Source organism: Teleopsis dalmanni, chromosome X (assembly GCF_002237135.1).
Source record: "Teleopsis dalmanni isolate 2A chromosome X, ASM223713v2, whole genome shotgun sequence".
In the NCBI taxonomy this organism is placed as follows: domain Eukaryota; kingdom Metazoa; phylum Arthropoda; class Insecta; order Diptera; family Diopsidae; genus Teleopsis; species Teleopsis dalmanni.
The window spans coordinates 10,253,341-10,271,521 of NC_051848.1; the positions used below are offsets into that span (position 1 = coordinate 10,253,341).

Genomic DNA, 18,181 nt, shown 5'->3' on the forward strand with positions numbered 1-18,181 from the left:
GTCAATTCTAAAAGTTAGCAACTAAAGTACTAAAATCACACTCTAATGGCGCAAAATGCAGGAAATGCCCGAAAATAACCTTATAAAGATGAATTAATAAGGAGAACTTCATTTATTTCTGAAACTATTGAATATGTTCAGATGTAATAACTTGTTTCTATGAATCTACGTAAATTTGCTAGATATAATTCGTTGGACTGATAGGAGTGCCATTCATACAGACTATGTTGATATCAAAATTATATTATAGTAAATGTCACCATATTATTTTTACTATTATTATAAATTTTTCAATATAAAACAGTATGTATAGTTTCTGTCCTCTTAGTTATAGGAGATTCATAAGTCATATACGAGTATATAATGTATCTTAATATAGGTTTTGTAAGCATTAAGAATTTGCATTGAGGAAATACTTAACCGTATTGCTCTTCGCTAAATAGCTTTCCTCATTTCCTCGTGAAGAAGTTTCAACGGAATTCAAATAACAAGTGCATTGACATTCGTTAACCCGAGCCCGACTGCGAAGCAATCGTTCATTTTATGCATTACAAATGCAGAGTTTAATAAATAGGCGGTAAACGCAATCTTCAGTATCAACTGTTGAAAAATGCGATATGTAAAGATATGTCTTTTTCAGTACAACATGCGCATCCGTTATGAATTACGTGCCCAATGAAGTGCCCTCTCCGTTCCATGTTCTCTATTCTATACAGTTTGGGTATGCAAATGAAGTGCGCGCCTTCACGTCCATACAATTGATAAACTTAAACATAAAGTGAAAAATGAAGAGAAATAGGGTGAATGAGTGAGAGAGAGGCATTAACTAATATACGATTACTTTGGGTAAAGTAAATAACGAACTACCGCGAAAGAGTCGAGCCAAGCCCTTAAGTGAAACATGAAAACATTGCTTATAAATGTCACTTCATACAGTGGCTCTGTTGCAGGGATTAATTGATGGTTTACAAAGCACCCACTCAACTCTTCATACTGGAGCAACATTTACGAGTACACAACCTTCTCATGCAATATTTTAACAGTGATCAAAATGTATTCTTCTTAGATTTCATTGTGTCTATTTGTGCCCCTTTCGATAATAATTCTCACAGATGTGCACGGCTCTGTGATGATGAAGTGCATTTGTGATTTAAAGCAGTGTGGAGTACCTGTATAAGCTATTTAGTTAACACTAAGTGACGATCAATTTACCAGCTGAGCAGGCCAGCGGGCTAATGAGACTGCGTTCTAAGTGCACGAAGTGTAAAAGAGGAAAGGAGGAAAAAAAGAAACAAAGCCAGAAGGAAGCAACTCCAAGTGCAGCACGTAATCTTCGGTAAACATATTACTGAGCATAGGGCATGAATACAAAACGATAAAAAGGAATTCTTCTGAACCCAAACGCATTGATTACGGGTGTTATGTAAAAGTACTAATCTTCACGTACGAATCCAACTTGTGTGTGTGCACTTGCAGGAATGTGTTCACTTTATGTGGCCTGCATATTAAATTCCCTAATTTATGACTTCGAACAACAGCCGCAGAATCGGTTACTTCTTGCACTCAAATTTACGTGCCCGGCTGCAAAGAACGCAGTAGAACAGCACAAACTGATGGATTACACTTTATACAAGTAAGTGATGTCAATTATGGTGCTTCTGTTTTCGTTATCCAAATCAGTAAATACCAGTAACGTACAATGTAACAGAATATAACACTCATGACACTTTAATAATTATTTTAATTGAACTGCATTATAAGTAATACGATGAACCCGAGTCTTCGTTCTTCATCTTCTTTCATTTGTTCTAGTCACAAATCTATTCAATTCAAATTATCGTCCAGTTCGCATAAACCGACAGTTATTTTAAATAAAGTATAGTTTTGGAAAACTATAAAAAAGAAGTATCCTATTTCTGTAAGACGGGAAATGGCAACACTAACAGGAGCCTCTTAGTAAAAGAAAAAACTTAGTTACTCCATAAGAAGTACATCCATTTTAGTATATATCATGAGATAACATACCAACTAGTGTTGGGAAATAACATAAGTAATAAACCACTTATTCTAAATGAATAAACAAATTTACTGCTTCAAGAATATTAAATAATATGTTTATAATTAAAATGTATTGTAGGTATTTTAAAAAAGAAACTCAAAAAGAAAATGATCGACTTTTCCTTAATTCTATATAGCAAGTTATAAACTTGATAAGACTAATAATTTCTATATAATATTTACTAATATAAATTCTATAAATTTATGTTTAATTTTACTTCACATACTTACAATAATAGCTACTGGACAAAGCCCCTACCCTGTCGATGGTGATTCAATAGCTCTTACCGTGTAATTATATTGGACAGTAAGAAGAGATCTATGCTATTCAAGGTTTAGATTTGATATGCTGTATTTGGTTAACCTGTAAACTTAGGATTAGGACTGAACTTAAAGTTATTCATGTTACTGATATTGATTAAAAAATATATGATATTACTCATTAGTTTATCGACACAACAGCTGTTAAGAATATCACTGGTTGACTGTCATCAATGACTGATTGACTGTCATTAAAACTGTATATACTCCTTGTCAATATTCTATTACTGTATAGTACCTAGGTATTTATAAACTACTACTATACATGCTATAGCTGACGACTCGGTTATTAATCTGTGTCTTCGATACAACTTATATATATAATATGTATATATCGGATGTTTTATAGCTGCATGAGATCTTAAAATGATAATACAAAAGAGAAATATTGTTGGAATGAAATTTTTTTATTATTACCAGATTGGTGGATAATTTCATGATAATTTCATAATTTATGTCTACCGGGGTTACGAGTTACATGGTTTATTCGATCAGTCCACTATTTGACTATTTTTTGCAATAAATGTGACTGTATGGCGTCAATGGTAGCATGCTTCAATGCTTCCAATGTTTCAAGAGTTGTTGGTTCGTTGGCATAAAACTATGACTTAACATAGTCCTATAAGAAGTAATCGAGGAACGTTAAATCGCACGAACGAGAGGGCCAGATGAGTTAACAGGACCACTTGTGGAAATAAAGTTGTTTTCAAATTGCGAAATTGATTTCCTAATAAATCGATTGCTAAGCGCGATTGTTAAAACCAAATGTGGTCGAGGTTTAACTGATTAATTTTTGGAAACAAAACTTCAATAGGCATGGCTCGATAGCGGTAGCCATTAACCGTAGCGGAATTTCGAAAGAAATAAGGACCGATGATGCCGCCAGCGTGTAAACCGCACCAAATAGTCAATTTTAATGGATGTAATGGTGAAGCTCTTAAGCAGATACCAATGGATCGAGCAATTTTTTCTGATTAAAAGAACTAATAATAACATTAATTAACATTAATAATTAATAACATTGCAAGGCAAAGAGAGTTGTTTTTTTATGAAATCGTCCGTTTTATAGTTTTCACGGTACATAAATACACAATACATAAGAAAATAATTAAAAAAATTAATAGTTTAATACGATTCTGTATTAACTATCAAGTCAAACATATAAATTTGTATTGCTGTTAATCCTGCAGTCGGTATTGCATTAAATTACATAAGATTTTCCTCAAATGATGTGCTTAACATTAACGTGCAAAGCTCATAGAACAATGAATTTACATCGTCTACTGCCAATATAAGCATTTGCGACGGAAATGAGGCTGAAATGCTCTGTCATTGGCAATGTTTACAGTCCTGCCAACAGGAAGTGTGGAAGCACTTGAATAAATGTGTGCAAGCGTTGTTCCGACAGTTGTTCATATACCACTCTCCACCCATCGCAAATAACACCCCAAACTGAGCCAAAACAGAATTACTCTTCTGCCTTCAAGCGCATATTTCTAATAGCGTAAGTATACTAAAGCATAATACTAGAATGAAAATCAAAGGGTGACGCACTTTACTTCCTGAAAATTTGTCTTCAAATAAAAATGCGATTTCCTTAACACAGGAAGCGAGTGCATTTTCAAGGAAGAGCTATTTTGAAAGCAACTACAAACGAAAAAAAACAGTGTGGAATGCTTTCACCTTCTTACAGAAAAAACCCAAGGAACGCAAGTTCATAACATAAAATGACATAGTTGCTCTGCTTTAAGAGATGCTCAATTTATTCAGGATCTAATTACATATGTTTCAAATGAAAAAATAAATTTATTTCTTATTGCTCCTTTACATCTTTATATTTCTAAAAATACTTTCTTCTAATTTTTAATTCTAAATAGCCTCATAACTCATATCTTTATACTTATAATAGTAAGTGTATACTTATATATAGTAATTTCATGATGTGTTACTTTTAGAAGTAACTTTTATAACAGTTTGATGTTCTATCATTTTTATCCTATAACATGTTTAATTTTTCAGATCCCTTCCAACACTATATACACGATGTGTCTGTTAGAAATTACAGTAAAATAGCCTCAGCACTCTTGTCCGCATTAAGGACACTTAAGGTAGTCAGTAGTTTTATACTTTTGAATTCGATTATTTTTTCTTATCCCGTATAGGAGATATAGGTTTGACATATAACATATCCAACAAAAGCCTTCCTTAGCAATGTTTTCAATTTTTTTTTTTAAATTCATAATAAATAATTTTTATGTTCCTTAGCACCTCTTCAGTGTTCTACTACATTGTGGATTCAATTTGAGATTCATTTTAAGCTTTCGATGACTTTTATAGTAATTTACCTAAATGTTCGTTAAATTGAACGAAACTATTTTAGTCTTCTTAAAACTAAAATTAACTTGACTTTCCATTATATTTATTTACCCTTTTCACTATTATTATTATTATTAATTTATGTTTATAATAATTTCTAAAGATGCTTATATACCATATATATAAGATATAATATACAACATATTAATTTTTTCGCTTAATGGAAATAACACATTACTCCATATTGTTTATTTATTTATCTATCTTTCAGCATGTCATTCATTTATGCGCTATTATTATTATTATAGTTATACGGACTCGAACATTAAATATACATAATACTGCACCCATTGGGTATGGGTATACATACGGATGCAAACTGTAGATTCTGTGAAGAGAATGAGGAGGCTATACATGTGCTGAATGCCCTACGTTAATGCACATACGGAATAGGCTCCTGGGAATGTATATTCTTACGGAAGAGGCAATAAAACATAAATCAATAAATCATTTTATAGCAATGATCATAAGCTTATTAATGACAACAATTTTAACGGGATGAAAGAAGTTCCCAAATTCACAGTGCGGTTGTAGAATAGTAGCTATTTTAAAATCTCGAAGAACCGCTATTTACACGTGTTATTTACAGACTATAAAATCTAAAAAAGCTTAATATAAAAAAACTATATCTGATACAGAGAATGATAAATTTACTTAAACTATTAACACAAAATCATTTAAAGAAACTATACGGACCCTACACCTTACTTTATACCACTGTGCTCTATCAAAAACAGAGGATTAAAGGAAGAAGATTGCTTAACTAGGCGTATTGGTAAGCACAGTTCTAACATATTATGTGGAATTAAAATTTCAGGTTTCACCTAAACTTGTTCCAACAATGACAAATAGGATCAATAACTGTGAGTGATCGTGATTCTTTTTTAACACGTTTAAATACAGGCGAATACAACAGTTTCCTTTAAACCATTTAGAGTACACGAAATACTTCAATCATAGGTATAATACGTAATGTGGTATTACAATAATATATAAATAAAATAAGGATACCGATCGTTTACTATTACTAAATTTTTAAGTTGTTACGATTAATATTTAACACATGCAAATATAGATGATTTCAACAAATTAAGACCCACTTACAATCCATGATATAGTTTATTAGTAATTGGATACAATATCATCATAGTATTATATAGAAACATAAATATAATTAAATCAACTGCAATTTCAAATAGGATTATTCATATTATATGTATGATCCACTTGGATTCCACAAACTCTAATCAATTAGAAAATAACTCAATACAATATGAGATTAATATGATACATAAATGAAAACAAATATCTCCTCTTAAATTTTTTTTTTCGTTTTTGATAAATCCTTTTCACAACTACATCTCAAAAAAATGTTCAATATTAGTACATTATATACAAATGTACATAAATGTAACTAAATATATACAGCAAGAATCAAAAGAATTCAAGTTGAACAATAACGGTCAAAGCCGGATCATAGGAATGCGGAACAGTGCCTGTTGAAGGGTAACCTAAGAGTAATGATTTGCTTAAGTCTAACCATTCAATAATACAGAATTATGTAGATGTATATGTAACCCAAAGTGGCAGGACAATGGAAATATTTGGTAGTGTGTATTAGTACTTTTGTATGATTTTTTCTGTTAACATTCTACATTGTTGTATTTAAGTATTTATTTCATTTTCCTACACAAAGGGATCACAGGTCGTTCTTTCTCTACGCTGTGAATACTTGCAACCTGACACTATTCACTGGGATAAATTACATCAAAAGTACCTAAATAAATGCAATCACAGTATACAATATGTGTATAGGATCCCGCACACTGAGAAGCACACACACTATAGCGAAAGAACTTCCTTTGGTGCTGATAATAAGGGCGTACATATAATTTGTGCCTCGATGAAATAAATTTGATATCACTCACTTAGTCACAGTCTTAGTTAGTTCATATTGAATGAAATGTTCCACATGTTGCCTGTCGTAAAAGCAACTAAGAGCCTGGCGATGTCAACTTTAAAGCCATCTACCTTGGAGACGCAAAACCCCCACAAATTCATCATTGTATTAATTACTCTCCTTCTGTCCTTTTAGCGACACTCCTGGATAAACATTAATACACATAAACGATATCAATATTATGGATTCTTCGTTTCTGTATGCATGTATGCCTTTTTGTCTTCATGCATCCACTTTACGTAGTATTTACTTACAAAAATTGATCACTCAAAGGAAGCCATTGCGATCGTTCAATATTTAAGTACCTTTTTTTCTACTAAGCCATATGGACAGGCATACACGATACCACAGCACTAGTACATTCAACAACTTCCCACGGTTTGCTTCCTTTGAGTGCATAATTCAATACGGGCAACACAACACTTCAGAACAAAAAAAAAAGAATGAAGACCTGCTGCTGTTGCATTGCCAAGTATTTGGAACTGATTGATATACAATAAAGAGGCTATAATTACAACAACAGTTTTGGAATTTGTAACAAACTGAACTTATATACATATATACATTCCTACTTATAGGAAGTGTTTACAATGATAACAAAGTATGTATGAATGTGCGCTCAGATAAGTCCTTTGTTATGTGAGTAAATATGTATAAAAGAATGACTCCGTACATTAATACATAAATACATTTTCTATTTCTTGTAAATAGTAAAATGACAAAGTACTTTGAAAAAATATGTTAAAATAATTGAAAGATGAAAAACGATCAGTAAAGGATATAACATAGGCTATCCTTTTTACTGATCATGCGTACATACTTGAAAGCACATAGATAATATTCTTAATTGTTAAACATTGGACTCTATCACATAAGTTTCAATAAATTGTTATGTTTAGAATAAGAAATCATATAATTATAGCTATTCTTACAAAAGTTTTATGTGAATCATATTAGATCTCATGTAGGAATTATAAATCTATAAGATCAAATGGAATAAAATGAACGACTGCAATTTGTCTTGTGATTTTTTCTGCATAATTAATTTCCGCTTTAAGATGAAATAGTGATCTGTACATGTCAGACTCTTCATAATTAGAAAAACAACGATTATAAGCTTTTTGCTACGGTAATATAAACAGTCCATCCAAGTCAACAACGAATATGCTAACAAGTTTCTTAGTTTAAATGTAACTAAACTGACATTAACTACAGATTTCTAAACAGAACATGATTCTTTTAACTACTACATTTTACACATTATTTTAGAGATTACTGAGAATTTTCCGGATTTATGGAAAGCAAAGCGAAACTTTGTTCTCATTGTTTCGGGACGCTTTCTTTATCTCATGCATTTGTGAAGAAATTATTCGAACTCGCTCATAATATATCTTTCATAGAATTGAAAAATAACTTTTAGTTTAAATTAAAATATTATATAAAGTTATATATAAAGTTAAAAATATATTTGCAACGTAATAAATGTACAATTTAGTGAGTTGCATTTTATTGAGATAATAGCCATCATGCGAATTCAAAACGCACCTACAATCTACTATTAAAGCGAATTCTTCCTTCATGTCACACAGATGTACATTCATATGGCGTTATAATAAATAAACTCTTCCCTCCGCGTTGCATATATTAATCTCTTTCTCCGCATAATGAATACTTCGACTCTTACTGTAACGGAGATACCATTGAGGTCGGCTACGGTTCTTTAACAGCAAGGTCTCCGTTAAAGAACCACACCCACACACCCTAATGATTATGGAAGCAGTATAAGTTCCATTTCATTTATATTTCCATTTTATATTATTCCAACGCTCTGACATTACAAAATCGGGTGTCCACCTTTTTTAAAAGTGCACATCTTTTGTTTCTCAATAATTATTTATATCGGGACATACGTATGTACCAAGATTAGTATGAAATCTTGCACCGAACTCAACTAATGCAATATTTTATTTAAAATTACGAGCATTTTGATGTTACCATTTAGAATTAAGACTTGAACAGAGCACTCTTAATTTACCAAAAGGTATTAAAACTATTTTGAATATGTATATGTCTGTATCACAAATAGAAGACCAATAATAAGTTTATTCGGGATACAGATTTGGATGAGATTTGCCATTAAGCCCAAGCAACTTACTTGATTACAAAGTTATTATCTTTATGATTAGTGAGAAGATCGCCATTTTTTTAATATATAAAATAGCCACCTCTATACAACTTGGTTTAATAGAAAGTGATACATTTTGTTCCTCAACGACAATAAATAGCTGCAGTGTGGCATCACATTTGAAAAGTTTTATGTATTTACACAAAAATATTTATATTAAAAATTAATAAAATAAACGAAATTCTTAATACAAACTATTGTTTTCAATAGAGAGTTTTTTATTGAATAGTAGTGAAATTGCAACAACAAATATTTTTTATTATTTCTAATTAATTTAATTTTTGACTGACCGTTGAAATTATGGCTATATTGCCAAATATCCATCGTCAGTGGTCTTAGAATTATTTCTTACATTTAATTACTCGCAGATACTATTTTTGAGACCACAAGTACCAAGGTTTGCAAATATTTTATCCAAACACAAAAGTTTATCGAATACCGAGTTCAGTTTGGATATCTTTGTGTGTTTTGTATATAAAAAATCGTAAATAAAAATGCGAAGAACAGGCTATAAAGTCCTTAGCTTATATATAAATAATTATATGAAATACAAATAGTCTAAACATTAATTGTCATGATCAAAGCAAATAGGCATGCTACATTTATCACGTAGTGTGATTAACCGGCTGTCCGTCCAGAAGGTTGGATTGTAGGTACACGATCCTTATTAATAATTTAGGATAGTAGAATATATTTTTTTAATTTGTTTGGTCTCCATTAAATTTATAATAAACTTTTTTTCATTAATAACTCAAATATTCCCCCCTTCAACAAATAAAATAATAAAACGTCTTCGTTTATTTGCAGTGCAATATCGTTAATTTTAATGAATTATCTTGCATTTCTTGTAGTTTTTAATTTTAAATAGTTATTTATTTAATTTTATTAAAATTTTTTTTTTACATATTAATGTTAATAAGTGCCTAAATTTCGGATTTAATTTTATATAATTTCTACTAACTTATTTTGCCAGTGCAGAGATTTTTTCCCAACAATTAATATATAAAAAAATGTTCAGAAATTGAATAATGTGCAGGCGTTTTGAACATTTATGTGTTTTCGCACAATTTATATTTCAATCCATTGTTGCCATTAGACTTAAATTAAAATGATAAACATAATTAAATTGTTGTGTAATATATTAATAAATTAAGAGATATTGCATGCATATTGCGTTAACGATGAATTATTAATAACCACAAATTTATAAAGCAGAAAATAATAATGGAAATGAGTCAATCTCATTTTCATTATTTAACAGATTATGTCAATCTGTTAAACTATTATTTTTTCAAGTACACAAAATATTAATTATTAATTATTTAAATTATTATTTCTAACAAACAAACATATGTTTGTATCAAATAAAATTATAATTTTATTAAAAATGATTACATAATATTGTATACTATTTTGTAGTATACGTAAGTTTTATTTATAAATTTTTGAGTCTGGCAACTCTGTAATGTAGTAGTCGGTCTGTTCAATCTCTTTTTGTCATCATTCTGTTTTTTGGTTTCATTGACGACGGCCGGTGGTCGGCCAAATTTCATTCAGCGGTTGTCGACGAGTATTAACTAATACGATTTATTTGTTATTTATTGAATGCGGAATGTGAATTACAAAGAAATGTTCGCCATATCCGAGACCAATAAATAGAAATATATTTATTTTAATATAATTAACAAATTGTGATATTCGAAATAATTAACTAACAATAGAAACAAACAAGAATCATTGCAATATCATTACTTAAACAGAACAAAATAAATAAATAAATATTATGAAATAATAATAATAATTTTTGAATATATTTAAATATATAAACAAATAAAATACTCGCATTGAAACAAAAGTACGGAAAGATAAAAATAATAATTTATCAAGCGGTTCCAAACAGAAGCGTTTAATTCAAAATAAATATCTCAAAATTATAGGAATTGGAATCCGAATTGGACAGTTTCGCGGATAAAATAGCGTGCAATCAGCAGAAAATGCAAACATAAATAAATAAAAGTACACAATATGTAACATAAGCAATATGCATTCTTTTAAATATGACAAAATGCAACTTGTGCAGTGCTGCAAATTCACCTAATCAACAATTTTGGATGTGCGACAAATCTAGAAATCAACAATTGCAACATCAACAAACTGAGGACAACAAATCAAGGAAGTGTTTGACTTAAGGGAACGCTTAAGCGATTCCTCCCCAGAATCGTGGAGTGAAAGATTGCTTTGCATGTGAAAAATTGAATTTATAATTAAGTTTCATTAAAAAATAATTGATATTAAGTGAATATGTTGTAGTATTTTAAAGTGCATAGGTGATCTTATACATAAAACAGAACAAATTTATACTCAACTCAAGTATTTTCCATAAAAAAAGAGAGATTGTATAACAAATTTAATAAATTAAACAAAAAAAACAAGAATCATAAACACTATTGAAAACCGGAGAGAACGATAAAACAGTTGCCACACTTAAGTTTATGTTCTAGATCTGGAAATACTTGCGCTTCCGTGTGTTCGTTTCTTCCTTCTAAGTTCTCTAGACGTTACTCAAAAGCAAAGAAAGGAAGCTGCCTGATTAAAACAACAGTAAGTTACTCAAATTTATCACATTATTTTTTTTATAAAATATAATAATTAATAAAATGTAAAACAATAAGTGATACGCTATATAAAATTAGTTAACTCCAAATACTACGACTGGACCAATCAGTCCAGTCTTATTACTAATTCTAAGTTAACCAATTACAAAAAAATATTAATAAAGAGGAGCTGTTTTTAAAATGGAACATTTTTTGGAACAATGGAGCTATTTCTCTTCAACATTTTTACTCTTAAAATATAGCCAAAATTTATTCTCGAATTTTTTATTAGTATTTAATTTGTAATAATTATAATGATCATTTTTTTTTTTTTTTTTGTAATAGTTTATTACTGACAATAATATATTATAGTATATGATATAAGATCCAAAAGACAGTTGTGCACTCTCTCTGCACAGGTTTGACTATTATACCTTCTGTTAATCTTATTGACTTGTTCTTTTTATTAAGAATAGTCCCCGCTTCGATAAATTGAACTTTTTTATAATCATTTGCGAAGTCTAAGTTAAATCTAAGCATTTAACAATTAAATGTTCTACTATCTCTTCTACTTCTACAGCAATATCTTTCGAATATAGATTTGACCCAAAATCATCATCACGAATTCCTTTTTCACTTCATTTTTTTTAATTATATTACATCTGATTTGAAGATGACTACTTTGTGCGGTTAATGATTGAAAATGTGATAATACGTGGTGTTTCCAATTAGGAATTTCTGATCATGAGTCAAAGCGCAATATATATAAAATATATATAACATTTGCTATAATTATTTAGTAATAAGAGTCTTTCCATTTTATGTACAAACATTTTTTTCTTCTACAGATAACTTTCAAAATTTAAATTTTGTTTTTGGATAATATGATCTATATATACTCTTTATTTTTCAAAGTGTCAGTTACTTCAAAATAAGTTAATTATTGAATTGATCAAGTCATATTATGTATTTAGTGTTCTATTGTTGATTTGAGTGGTTGAAAAAGTAAAGTTCACTGAAAATAGTATAGTTAATGGATTAATTATGGGTTTTATTTTGTTATTTTTGAAGTATGTTCTAAAGGCAAAGAAAAAAAAATAATAACCCCAAGATTCTAACAGACAGTGTCAAATACTCTTGTTTCACTATATTTTTACTGACCCAAAGCAAAGCCATAGAGAATTTGACACAAGTTTCACAATTTACTGGACGAGAAAGACAAAAAAAAAGAGAAGAAAAGACATCATAGTAGATTGACTGATATTGTTAAAATAGTGATTGAGATGGATGTCCTTAGAAAAATAAAGTTTAAGTGTGTTCGTGATTCATGCTCTTCATTATATATAATAACTATTGTAGCCAAATCGATATATGTTCAATCTTTAATTGTTCTTATTATTTTGAAATAATAATATATATTTAATAAAGGTAGATAACGCAAAATTATGAGAGTTATTATGATTCATCGTTCTCTATCAAATAGATTAGTTAATCAATTGAGCACAGTTCCTTTTTTAATTGGTATTGTTATTGATGTGATTTAAATAGCGAAAATTGTAGGCTATTCAAAAACTTAAGAGTGAAAACATTATTTTAAAATTCATTAAAATATTATACATATTATCCATATTAACATATCGTGTGATAATATTTAATATAATCTGTTGAAAATAACTCAATCATCATTTGCGGAACAACCCTATACGGGATTTTATCTACTGTTATTTTTAGCTTCATTCAACTCAGTTCTAGGGTTTATTACTAAAATCTTAACATCTCAAATTTTCTGCTTTTTGATGAATTTCCTTCCCTCCATCTAAGTTTCATTCAAATATGATTTATTTTTTAAAAAGACTTTAATGTTCTATTACTATAAAGCTTTCGCCTTTTACCTTACTTCTTTTTATTTTTAATTTTTATAATGATCCCGACATCTATAGTTGCATATATATTCCATGTTTGGTACGAATAGATTTATTATTGAAGTGTGTTTTTTGTAAAGGATACTTAGTAACTTTAGATTATAGTGTTCTCATTCTCTGTCAACTTTCCTGTTCACTTAAGTTTCTAGTATTATTCACTTGTATATGTATACTCCTTACCATATACCAATATATAACCAATATAATGAATAATATAATACGAAATTAATATCATATCTTAGAAGTAGATTGTAAATGTTCTTATGTTCATATCCTAAGTGATTGTATGTACAATTAGTCCAATAACTTTTTTTGCAGTATATATTCATATTTTTGAGAGTACTTTGTTGATTATTATAAATATTGAATTGTAATATTGAGAACTAGTTTTTTACCTAATGATGATTAAGATAGTATACATTTTATTAAATGATTCATCTTTGTTTGTCTAAAACGATCTGTAGTAATGTTAAGTTACATTCTTACAATTTATTGATAGATTATTATCGTTCTCTAATGGAGCAAAAAAGATATAATAGTCGCACTACTCCACTCCAAGACTCCTATAGTCCCTACAGTTTTATTAATATTTTACTCTTTGCTAAAAATTTTACTATTCGGACAAAAGGTGTCTGGAATTGTCTTTTTTAAGGAATATAAATGTAAACTATTGTTTATAGCCCCTGTTGTTTAATAAATCTTTTACTTTCAACTACGAATTTTTTTTAATCGTGTAAGAGGTATCCAAAATTGTCTTTCCTAAAGAATATATATGTGTCTACCTATAGACCTTATAGTTAAATTAATCTTTTACTCTCAACTGCGAATTTCATTATCCGGATATAACGTATCTAAAATTGTGTTTTTTAAGGAATATATATTTAGCTACCTATATTCTTATAGTTAAATTAATCTTCTCTCAACTACGAATTTTATTATTCGAATGAAAGGTATCCGGAATTGTCTCTTTTAAAGCAATATAAATGTACCCTGTTGTTAATTGCCCCTGTTCTTTAATAAATCTCTCACTCTCAACTATGTATTTTACTATTCGGATGAAAGGTATCCGGAGTAGTGTTTTTTAAAGAATATATATGTATACATATATATATATATGTATAGTCCTTACAGTTAAATTAATCTTCTCTCAACTATGAATTTTATTATTCGGATAGCACCATCTTATAAGTAAAATTGTAGAATCTACAGATACTGCCACTATACCGAAAAGTACTCTAGCATGATCCATATAAAGATATGAGCTAATTGGTCAGCAACCCTTTCTGATTCTATTACAAAAACTTAATCATGTTAGAGATTGTGATGTGATTTTATTATTTGGAGTAGAAATAATTTTTGTTTTTTTTTTGTTTGAAGAGAAGAATTTTAGAAAAACAAATATTCAGAAACCAACCTGTTTCTTCACACATACCAACCAACATGTTCCAATCAAAGTAGAGCCCACAACAAATCTAAAAGCATTTCCCTAACATTTTGTGGGAAGCAAAAATTTAAATAAACTAAAATAATAATGAACGATACACTTAACAAACAAATGGTTGGCAGGCAAGCAGGCAGCAGAAGGCATTCGCGTGTATGATACAATGAGTAAGCAAGCGTGCGAGAAAGAGAGAAGGAAAATGTATAAATAAATACCTTTCCTGATTTCAATTCTAGCGTCTTATAGTACACAGAAAGAAGCAAAGCACAAAACGAAAAAATTAAATTCACTTCCGCATTGCTCCACAAATACAAATATTGTTACGAATACAGTCACACATACAACAACAACAATAACAATAAAACACAAGACGACAACAACAGTAACTAGAAATACGAAACGTTATTTCTGTTGTGTCAGCATATCTATGAGCAAGCAACTAGCAGCTAACAGCTAGCAGCTAGCAGCAAGCAGCAAGTAGCTGGCCCAACAATACTAAAAGCTGTAAATACAATTGCACATAATTCAAACAACAATAATTTGGTCGTAGATGGGTCGGTTGATCGGTTGTTTGGTTGGTTGGTTGGTTGGTTGGTTAGTCAGACAGTCAGACAGAACGGTCGATCGGTCGATCAGTCTGATGACTGACAAAGCAGCATGCGAATGATGTAGTGAGTGAGTGTGCTGTATTCAGCACTGATTTTAGGAAGCGAAACTCGTTTTTGATAGTCGTCTTGCTATAAAGATGAAATAAGAAATTCTACAGAATTTAGATCATACATAGAAGAAGAGAGTGACTGACGATGCCGACTGAATATGCTTTTAGGGAAGATGATATTGTACGCACAAAAAACAATGATGGAACATAATGAACCACAAACATAATTGATCTCTCACCCAACGGAATATTACGAATCACTGCTCACAGAAGGAAGAACATAAGTAAAGGAACAAAATATTTTTACCTACAAACAAACAGTCGTACATATGTATGTATGTATGCCTGTGCACACAGTGTATCCAAAGGCATTTATAAATACATCACTGCTACATACTACTTCCATATAAACGAAAAGATACTTATATATTTACGTCTGCAATAAAAAATTTTTACCCATAACCAATTGTGTCGTATTGCAATGCATGGATGGCATCGTTTCGAATTCGATCGGATCGGATCGCACATAGTGATGACGTTTTAGTTTTTTCTGTGCACATGTTGTGGCGATTTTGAAGTGATCCATCCCTTTCAATACATCTTTTGTTGTATAGTTAGGTAGAAATGAGAAGACGGAAAAAAACAACAAAAATAATATATACAAAAATTTAGTAAGCTATAAAAAATTGGAACGACCATATTGTTTAATAAAATATACTAAATCCGGCACATGAACGTGTCTCGCTTTGTACTGAAGTCTTTAGAAGACATAGGCAAAACGAAGCTACAAATAAATGTCTTGAAACACCCTTAGATCAATCAATATATGCAGAAATTTGTTTACGTTTAATACGTTTATTCGTATTAAGATCAAGTCAATAAAAGTAAAAAACTTAATTTATTTATGTTTATTTTTCCTTATGTTTATTTATTTTTAATTTTGTTGTCCTAAAGGATCATCTATCACTCATTGATAACGTTTTATATTATGAACCATATGTGTCATACATATTTAACCGATGAGATGTCATTATAATCACATCGGTTTATTATTTTGATAAAAAAAAATAAAAATTTTTTTTACGTATTTACGTACTGAAATTGCGTATGAAACCGTGAGATTCAGGTGATCTAAGCAGTTCTGCATAATTGCGCCTTAATGTAATATCATGTGATCTATAAATGATTGTGTTTGCCTATTGATCGAGTTCTGCAGATTGGTTCCGTAGTGTAGTATTATTTGATCAATATTTATTTATTGATCAGAATGGGGTTTCTTGCAGTTTATTTATTAGACTTCAGTTCACATTCTATATAGCAATCGATTGATCTTCAGAAATACCCACATTGGAGCAAGAGCTTTTGACTCTTCTGCAATTAATAAGAAGAAAATATGGAATATTTTTTATGGGAGATATTCATTTGTCTTCAAAACGTCATATATTTTCGCCAGAATTGCGTTTCCTAACAGGTTATTTGATGCATCATTTTGGTTATTGTTTTCGTCTTAATTTGTTGAAAAATGTATATAAAATTATGACATACCACCTTCTTTTAAAATAAGAAGCCATGATCTTAGTCAAGTCGAGAGAGGCAAGATTAATTCTCTTCTAAATAAAAAGCTTTTCTACAACAAATATTTTAGAGAACAAAATGTTTATTATTATTTAGCACTTTTTTAAAAAAAAGTATTTAAGTTGGCTATTTCTTAAGAGTCTTTGATCTACTATCTAAATTATCTAGCTTTTTTTCTTCGTTTCTGTAATACATGAAAAATATAAAAAGCCACAGTGTGAGACTTGAACCCACTTCTTCAAAACCACCAAAACCCACTTCAAAATCTACTGTTTGGAATGAGTTTAGAAGATCTCAGCTATCAGGCTAGGAAAGACTTCCGACTGCAATCGCATTTCAGTAATCAAGTGGTGAAACATAAGAAGTTTAGTATATTATATATCCACGGGAAATTATAGAAAGATCAAACTTGCTAAAGCTTTAAAAGCTTTGTACATCTAGCTAATATGATAGGGTATAGGTAAAGCAATAAAAAAATAGATAATTCTCAATGGCTACTAAATCCATCTTTTGTACCAGTTATTTCTTAATCTACAGTGGGAATTCTTAAGAGGTGTAATAACCTCAAACATGCAAACAATGTAAAATGGCATCAATTAAAACTAAATTAGTTGTAGGCTTCCAATGTATCAGAGTCCTGCGATCTTAATAGATCATCTTTACTGCTGGAGCACAAATATATCAATAAACTCGCTGAACTTGTAATAATACGTTTTATCCTACCAACTGAATGTGGTTCAAATACGACAGTAATCAATGAAATCAGTAATTTTCGCTTTTAACGAAGATATTTGTGTTTATAACAGATCTGTAGAACAGTGATTATTAGGCAGATATGTAATTAAATGAACACATCTATGGTGGAATTAAATGAGTGCTTGTGATTAAGTAGAACCGATGTAACAACATTTGTGCCATTATTTCGCGTTGAGTTTAAAGCGATCCATACTTCTAAGTATATTTTTATTAACAGATTTTTAAGAACTACTAAGTTTCTAGTTTTTTCTAAAGGTAATAAGGACATTGCATTAGTTTTTATAATAAGCAAAGTTTCTTTAAGGGATTACCTTATATCACAATGCCTATATGCA

At 29.9% G+C, this 18,181-nt stretch overlaps 1 protein-coding gene across 1 annotated transcript in view; it reads left to right on the forward strand.

The window, feature by feature from the left end:
• Positions 1–10,408: 10,408 nt before the first annotated feature.
• The window catches only part of LOC119687882 (ets DNA-binding protein pokkuri), a 34,103-nt gene continuing 26,330 nt past the window's right edge, over positions 10,409–18,181 (forward strand). Inside the window, exon 1 of the mRNA XM_038102415.1 lies at positions 10,409–11,501. The gene's annotated coding sequence lies outside the window, so the exon portion shown is untranslated. The remainder of the gene's footprint in view (positions 11,502–18,181) is intronic.